Genomic DNA, 8,611 nt, shown 5'->3' with positions numbered 1-8,611 from the left:
CAAATGTGAATTACTGACGCTACATAATTGCCCTCTACTGACACTTAATGGGATTGTTGTAAAACAAAAATATATACAGTGGTATCTCTACATAAGAAATTAATCCGTTCCAGGACCTTGTTTGTAAGTCGAAATGGTCGTATGTCAAGCAGGATTTTCCCATAGGAATACATTATAATTCCATTAATTCGTTCCACAGCCCAAAAACCTGCACTAAATCCTTAAAAAATACTGCTGGTACTATTACAAATGGTAATTACATATAGCAAAACAAATAAATAATAAATAAAAATCGGATTAATAATATAATAATAATTCCTGTAATAGTGTAACGAAACGGGTACTAATAAGGCGGACGTTTTTTTCTGTACCTGAAGGCACCGCGGGGCTGACGTGACAAAGAGGGAGGGGAGCGGGTGAGAGTTTACTTTCGCTTTCAATGCTTTCTTGAGAACATCGTCAATTGCGGCAGACAGCAGGCGTTTTGTGTTGAATAAGTTGTGAAAGAAATGATGAAAACGTGGCGAAGCTGGCGATTTCTCTGGAGATGTTACCACAATAAGAATTGTCAGTTTAACTTATAAAGACTGGCGAACGATGGTCGGAGGAGGACTGTGGAGATGTATTGTTGAGCCATTTCACCCCACGCTCATATTTTTCTGACATTTGCATCTTCATTTAGAAAGTAAGCGTCAACTTTTTCCTTGTTTCACCACCTGTACCAACCTTTTCTGAAACCTGTGTTGATTTGTCACACAAGAAAATCCGCCGTGCATTCGTCTGCGGTGCTGCCATTGTCGTCGTATTTCGAGCATGTCGTCGGATGTAGAAACAAATGGCGAGTCAAATTTTACGTCGGATGTGGAAAAGTTCGTGTGTCGAAGCAATCATATGTAGAGGTACCACTGTATATATATCTGGGACGTGTTTGTCTAAGTTATAAAAATTAACGTAAACCAAAATATTTTAAATAACATTAATAAAGGCAAACATTTTCTTTAATAGGTGGCAGGATTAAGGAGGACTTAACACTAAAATGGGAAAATGTTATTTTTTTTCCAGAAGCAGATATTTTTTGGGAATTTTTTAATATTAAAGGCTTTTTTTTTTTTTTTTTAATTAAAAAATGTATGAAATCCTGAAACCGGCTTTCAAACATTTTTATAATGACACCATCTCCAATTTGGAGCTTATCAAGGACTCGAAAAATAAAACTTTTTATTCGTACAAAGAAAAAAATTGGTTTACTTAATAGCGACTGATCCCCTGGCATCTGTTGTGTTTATTGTATGCATATGTGTTTGTACGTCGTGTTGTTATTTGTTAAATAAATTTTTAAAAATCACTTTTTTTCCCAGAAACATTTATTTACAATATTTACAATCCCCAAAACACTTAAAAGTCCATCAAGCTTCGAGCCAGGTAGTCCCTCCTCCCGATGTTGGTGAACTGCTTGGTCTGCATTGCCTCTAATTTCGGGCAATCTGTAATATGATGACCAAGACCGCCACAAAATGTACAACCCCTCTCTCCGCTGATATCCAACATTGTTTTGTCCCCGGACGGAAGCACCTGCAGAACCGGAGGAACCTTTTGCTTGGCTTCTATAAGCAGGGCCTTCAGATCCATCAATACGGACTCATCGCAGCCTTTATTGATGAACGTTGTGGCTATAACGGTCTGGCCAGATTGGCCTGTTCTTCCAATTCGGTGGACATAGTTTTCGATCTCCTCGGGGATGTCGTAGTTGACGTGCTGGATGGCTGGGAAATCCAGACCTTTGGACGCCACATCTGTGGCAACAAGTACTTCCTTCTTTCCTTCTTTGAACGCTTCAATGGCTTTTGTTCTTTCCACTTGATATTTCCCTCCATGGATGGCCACCGCCTCCACACCTTTCAGCAGCAAATACTTATGGATGGCATCCACATCAGCCTTTTTCTGAGCAAAAATCAAGACAGGAGGCGCAGTTTTCTGGAGACATCTGAGCAGGTTCACCATCTTTGCCTCCCCTTTTACATACTCAACTTCCTGGATGACATCCAAGCTGGCAGCACCTGCTCTGCCAACAATGATGGTGATCGGTTTTACTAAAGCACTCTTGGCGAAATTCTGGATCTTCTTGGGCATAGTGGCACTAAAAAGCAGCGTTTGTCTTTGACCCTCAAAATAAGAGAAAATTGTCTTGATGTCCTCCTCAAAGCCCATGTCAATCATCCTGTCGGCCTCATCCAGGGCCAGGTGGCGACAGATGTCCAGACTCACCATCTTCTTCTGTAACAAGTCCATATGACACCCAGGAGTGGCAACCATCATGTGCACACCATGTTTCACCATGTCCATTTGCTCTTTGACTGACATACCTCCAATACACAGGGCTGTTCGCAGCTTAGGGGCTCCTTCTTCCTCCAGCAGTTTGCAGTAATATTCAATGATGCCATGCGTTTGTCGAGCGAGTTCTCTTGAAGGACAAATGATGAGTCCGTATGGCCCCTCTATTTTAAAGAAGGGCAACCCCTTCTCCTGCTCCAGGGCAAAGATGATGATGGGCAAAGTAAAGACCAAAGTTTTGCCCGAACCAGTAAAGGCGATGCTGATCATGTCGCGACCTGATAGAACTGTGGAGATTCCTTGAATCTGAATTGGTGTTGGCTGTACAATTCCTTTCTTCTTCAAACCTTTAAGAATTGCTGGCAGAAGCTTCATCTTCCTGAAGCTTTTGATTGGAGGTGGGGTGCCGTCGCCGTCAACCAGGATGTGAAACTTCTGACACGCTCATTTCTGGTCTCGGGCAAATTGAGGATATGGCGCGGTGCCTTCCAGCTTGTTTTGATTGGATTGTCATAAATGATACCTTTGGCCATTTCTTTCACCGACATCAAAGCTCTCCCCTCTGCGACGTTTACTAAAATCTTTTCTTCCTCTTTGAGTTGCTTCTCCCTGGCTGACTCTTTGCGTGCTTCTGCTTTTTCCTTGAGATGTTGATACTGGTCAAGGAGGCTGAACGAGGACCGAGCCCTTCGTCTTCATCTCTTTGATCCTCCCAACGGTCTCGATGTTCCTCATCCACTACTTTACCACGTAATCGCAACATCTTCTGAATCATTTGTAGTTTACGGATTTTGACGGGAACGTAGGGGATGTAATCTTTGTCCTCCGACCCTTCAACCTCTCCATGAGATCTCGTTTTCAGTCGATTGTCTTCTTCCATCTTTCCCAATGCGAAGCGCTACTATGCGTGGACAAACGAGGCACTAACCGACAAAATAACGGACGGAAGTTGTCACTAGCCGATCTTGACAGACCTCCGGATTGCCACTGCGCATGCGCAAAATGATGCACGAGAGATGATGGAGATATAGATATGTTATGTACGCGATAGATTAAATCTATTTCTTTTTTTTAGGTTATAATGGTCTTTGAAGGGTTTACTTTGGATGAGGGAAGAGGAAGACTGTTTAGACGGCACTGTTTAAATTCTTGAAAGACTTTCAGTTTATTTATAGATCGTAAAGCTGAAGGCATGGGCGCTGCACATTCTTGTACAGTACACTAGATGACAGTAAACACCCAAAAGTTGCTTGCAATCCGCCATTAATCAAAAGAAGAAGATATTTTTACGTGCCTTGATGTCCCTAAGGCAGTGCTTCTCAATTATTTTCTGTTACGCCCCCCCAAGGAAGACGTAAATGTTTCGCGCCCCCCCCCAACTCTCTGCCGCCACTGTAAATAGTATCATTCGTCTATATTACTATTATAAGTACGCCTCAGCCTAACATTGTGTCCTTTTTTTTCTATTAAAGAAAAAAAGTAACATAGATCAACTTGTAATAAAGTATAACTTTTTTAACATTGTGTTGCTTGTAACAGAAAAGACTTAATGCGCATCAATTTGCCTGAAGTTAAAAAAAAAAAAAAAAAGTCACATCCAAACTGTAAAAATACACTCAAGGTACATTTTTGACCATTTGATACTGAAAAATAAAATGTAATAAAATCAGTAAATAATAACAAATTCAAATTGATTAGAAACATTTACTCTTCAGGACAACATGCCAAAAAATTTGACCGAAAAAAAACAAAACTGAATAGAAGGGGGGAAAAAGGTCTCTGGACAGAAGGAAAATTTTTATTTTCGCTGATTCACCACAGTGCTCACTGGTTTACTGATATAACACTGACAAAGCGGGACGATTGTGACAATTGGCAATATTCGGCACATTTTCGCTGAAAAACAATCAAGCGGCTTATCAATGAGATTGAGGTCTAATGTCTTTAAGTGGCGTCTTAACTGATTTGGCTTCTCCGCTATAATCATTTTTAGACTCAGTAAACAGTGGTCTTTCCTCATTTCCCACTATATTAAAAGTCAAAGGCAAACGGCCCGAAAAAAGCGCATTCTCGGCGGCCGAGGGAGAACCGTAGGTGAGGGCGGTGGTCGTGACGATCCCAAGCCGAAAACGGCACTTCTCGGCCGGACACGTGAGAAAGACAGTGGGTCGCTGCGTGAGTCCAGCTCTGCATGAGTCTCTTCCGTGTGCTCTTGCTTACTTCAAAAATACTGCACGCACTTTGAAAATGAGAGCGCCACTGCCACCCACGGAGTGGATGTGCAAGTACACTTTATTCTAGTACGGCAAAAAAAAAAAAAAAAAGCATGTTCCCCGAGGTCACTCGCGCCCCCCCGGCATCGCTCTGCGCCCCCCTGGGGGGGGCGCGCCCCACCATTTGAGAAGTACTGCCCTAAGGTGATTTATATGTTAAAAATTCAGACGTATAAAAACTAGGGCTGTCAAATGATTAAAATTTCCAATCGAGTTAATTACAGCTTAAAATTAACTAATCGTAATTAATCGCAATTCAAACCATCTATAAAATATGCCATATTTTTCTGTAAATTATTGTTGGAATGGAAAGATAAGACAAGATGGATATATATATTTAACATGCGGTGCATAAGTACTATTTGTTTATTATAACAAAATAATCAACAAGATGGCATTAACATTATTAAAATTCTGTTAAAGCGATCCATGGATAGAAAGACTTGTAGTTCTTAAAAGATAAATGTTAGTACAAGTTATAGAAATTTTATATTAAACCCACTCTTAATGTTTTCGTTTTAATAAAATATGTAAAATTTTCAATCAAAAAATAAACTAGTAGCCCGCCATTGTTGATGTCAATAATTACTTACACAATGCTCATGGGTGCTGAAGCCTATAAAATCAGTCACACCCAAGCACCAGCAGAGGGTGGCAAAACTCCACAAAACACAATTAACAAGTGGGCATTTGACTGTATTGTCATTTAAATCTGCCTGAGCGGGGCATGTGCGTTAATTGCGTCAAATATTTTAACGAGATTAATTTTTAAAATTCATTACTGCCCGTTAACGCGATAATTTTGACAGCCCTAATAAAAACATTATTATTCAACCCACATGCCCGACCATTCGAAGAATTATTAATTTATCTTGTCCGTATGTCTTGCATTTGTAAGCGTAAAGCCAACGCAGGAAGTAACGTAACGGCGTCTCTTGAACAGCCAGTCGCCGTACTGCGCATGCGCTTTAAAATCTTGCAATCAATTTTCTTAACTAACCTTTTTGGTTCTTCTTTAATGGGATATATGTAAGAAACAGTGCTATTGTGAGGAAATGAACAAATGCTTTCGAGTCCTATATTTGTACTTGTGAGTATAGTTTGTGTTCTACACGTACATTAAAACGGTTTCAGTATTTGAAGGCATTGTGTTTACTGCTATCCATGCCATAATCATTGGATGGTTAAAAAAAAAACAAATGACCCCCCCCCCAAAAAAATGTGTGTATATATATATATATATATATATATATATATATATATATATATATATATATATATATATATATATATATATATATATACATATATATATATTACACACATACATATATATATATACATATATATATATATATATATATATATACACATATGTATATGTATGTATGTATTTTATTAATACTATTATTATTAACAAATAATCTTTTGTTATGTACCTCCTTAATCTAAGTACATGTAAGGCCGAGACTTGGATGGAATGGAACAACGCTTCTTTATTCAGTGTGCTTCTCAACGTATACAGTATATCACCGAAACATCACAGAGATTCCTTTTATACTGTAATTCCACACCCACAGGAAGTGCACACTATGGCAACAACAGTGTAACATACATATGTCACATCTCCTCCCCCCTTACATAACATGTCCCAGAAATAACATTATGATATCTGTCAGTATTACATCAAACATTATAGCATACTCTTTGAGTGTGACTCGGAATTTATAACTTTAAACATTCAGAGAAGGTCATAATGTGACCATTAATATTTAAAAACTGCATTACTAAACCAATCTGTTTCTCATCCCAATTACAAAAAAATACTTATTTTTGTACAGTGTATCACAAAAGTGAGTACACCCCTCGCATTTCTGCAGATATTTAAGTATATCTTTTCATGGGACAACGCTGACAAAATGACACTTTGGCACAATGAAAAGTAGTCTGTGTGTTGGAGAGGCAGATTGTGGACTGTATAGGTTTCTGATTCAATGTGGGTTATGGTCCGTTCGCCCCGGGGTGTCGGTCAGAACACAAGAGCTGAGAGTGGAGTTGGTCCTTTCATCTTTAATCCAACTTGACAACAGATTGGCAACTATATACAGGCAGCAGGGTGGCAACAGGCAGAACTATTTACATAAATGGTACTTGATTTGAGGAGGAAGGCTAGCTGAGTGTGTGTAATTAGCTGCGTGTGAGGATATAGGTGTGTGAGGAGCTTGTGTATCTATGTGTGACACACTTGTATGTCTCCGTGTGTGGAGGTTCATTCAATGACGCACACGGAATGACTTTCCCTCGCACACGTCTCTACAGGTGGCTGCACTCGTCTTAACTGGTGGCTGCACTCTTCCCGAATATGCACCTTGTGCTACTCGCGCCACTACGCAATTCTCAATCCCACAGTGACGTAGTACAAAAACAGGAAGCGACGGTTACCATAGGAACGAACTAATAAACAGGAACCTTTCTAACAGCCGCCCCCGAATGTATGAAGTACATTCGCTCCTAAGAAAGGTGACCAAGTCTTTACAATCTTACGCTGAATTCTTGTCGGCTGCATTGTCCTCCTCGTCGTCTGCTGAGACAGCTGGAAGTGCGACTAACCTTGCCACTGGTCGGGTGTACTCCTTGTCGCCGACCCTCACGACAGCAGAGCGTACCTGTCCATCGGCGCTTGGGTTGACACTGGTGACGCGTCCCACTGGCCACATCGCTCGAGGTGACTGCGGGTCCACCAGCAGCACGACAGCTCCATCGGTGGTGTTGGCTCGCGTCGACTGCCACTTCTGACGAATTTGCAGGCTGGGGAGGTAGTTCCTCAGGAAGCTGGACCAGAAGTGGTTCGCCAGGATTTGTGAGTGCTTCCAACGACGGCGGCTCAGGAGGGCAGTCTCTGGATACACAGTCTGAGGTAAGGAGCCATCCAGCCGCCCCATCAACAGGACGTTTGGAGTCACTGGGTCGGGATCGTGGAGACTGGATGAGACGTACCCCAGTGGCTTTGAATTGAGGATCCCTTCCACTTTGAGAAGCACTGTTCGAAGCACTTCCTCTGGGACTGGTTGAGCTCCCACTGTGGGATAGAGGGCAGCTTTCACCGACCGAATTTCCCTTTCCCACACTCCCCCGAAGTGTGGCGCTGCAGGAGGGTTGAAGTGGAAGCTGATCTTCTGCTTGGCTAGCTGCTGCTGAAGGTCTGGAGACATGGCAGCGAACGATTCTCTGAGCTCTCTTTCTCCGCCACGGAAGTTGGTTCCCTGGTCGGAATACAACTCTGCTGGCGTTCCTCGACGTGCGATGAACCTTCTGAGGGCCATCAGGAACGAGTCGACGTCGAGTGTGTTCAGGAGATCCAAGTGCACACCCCTGGTTGTGAGACACTTGAATATTATACCCCACCTCTTCTCGATGCGTCTCCCCACTTTGACTTGGAAGGGCCCAAAGCAGTCCATTCCCGTCGAGAAGAAAGCTGGCTTGAAGAGACGCAGTCGAGCCGGGGGTAGGTCAGTCATTTTGGGAATCGCAGGTCTGGCCTTCCAGCGGCGACATTCCGTACAGGAGTGCTGGTAGCAACGTACCGCTTCCCGACCTCTCAGGATCCAGTAGGAACGTCGTATCTCTGCGAAGACTCTCTCCGGTCCAGGATGATGCAGACGACTGTCGTAGTCCTGAATGAGCAATCTGGTAGGAGGGTGGCTTGGGTCCAGCACAACTGGATGAACAGCCGATGGTTCCAAGGTCTCGGCAGGGCGTAACCGTCCTCCGACGCAGATGAGCTGCCTTTTGCTGTCCATCTCCGGCGATAAGGTGATCAGTCTGCTGCAGGATGAGACAGGTTTGCCGATTTTTAGGAGTCTCACCTCATCTGGAAAATTCTCTTGTTGGGCTCGCTGGAGGATGAGCCCCTCTGCTTTGCGGTAATCTTCAGCGGTGGGATTGCTGCTCTGATCTGCCGCCCCGTGAAGCTCCTGCACTGTAGCTTCTAGCAGTGCCTGCCAAGT

At 42.6% G+C, this 8,611-nt stretch overlaps 1 pseudogene; it reads right to left on the bottom strand.

Annotated features, from left to right (window-relative positions):
• Nucleotides 1-1,362: 1,362 nt before the first annotated feature.
• Nucleotides 1,363-3,420, bottom strand: LOC130924389 (probable ATP-dependent RNA helicase DDX41; annotated as a pseudogene).
• Nucleotides 3,421-8,611: the final 5,191 nt, after the last annotated feature.

The sequence above is a fragment of the Corythoichthys intestinalis genome, chromosome 11, assembly GCF_030265065.1.
Source record: "Corythoichthys intestinalis isolate RoL2023-P3 chromosome 11, ASM3026506v1, whole genome shotgun sequence".
In the NCBI taxonomy this organism is placed as follows: Eukaryota; Metazoa; Chordata; class Actinopteri; order Syngnathiformes; family Syngnathidae; genus Corythoichthys; species Corythoichthys intestinalis.
The sequence above is the reverse complement of the archived record's forward strand: the minus strand, read 5'-3'. Positions and strand labels throughout refer to the sequence as shown.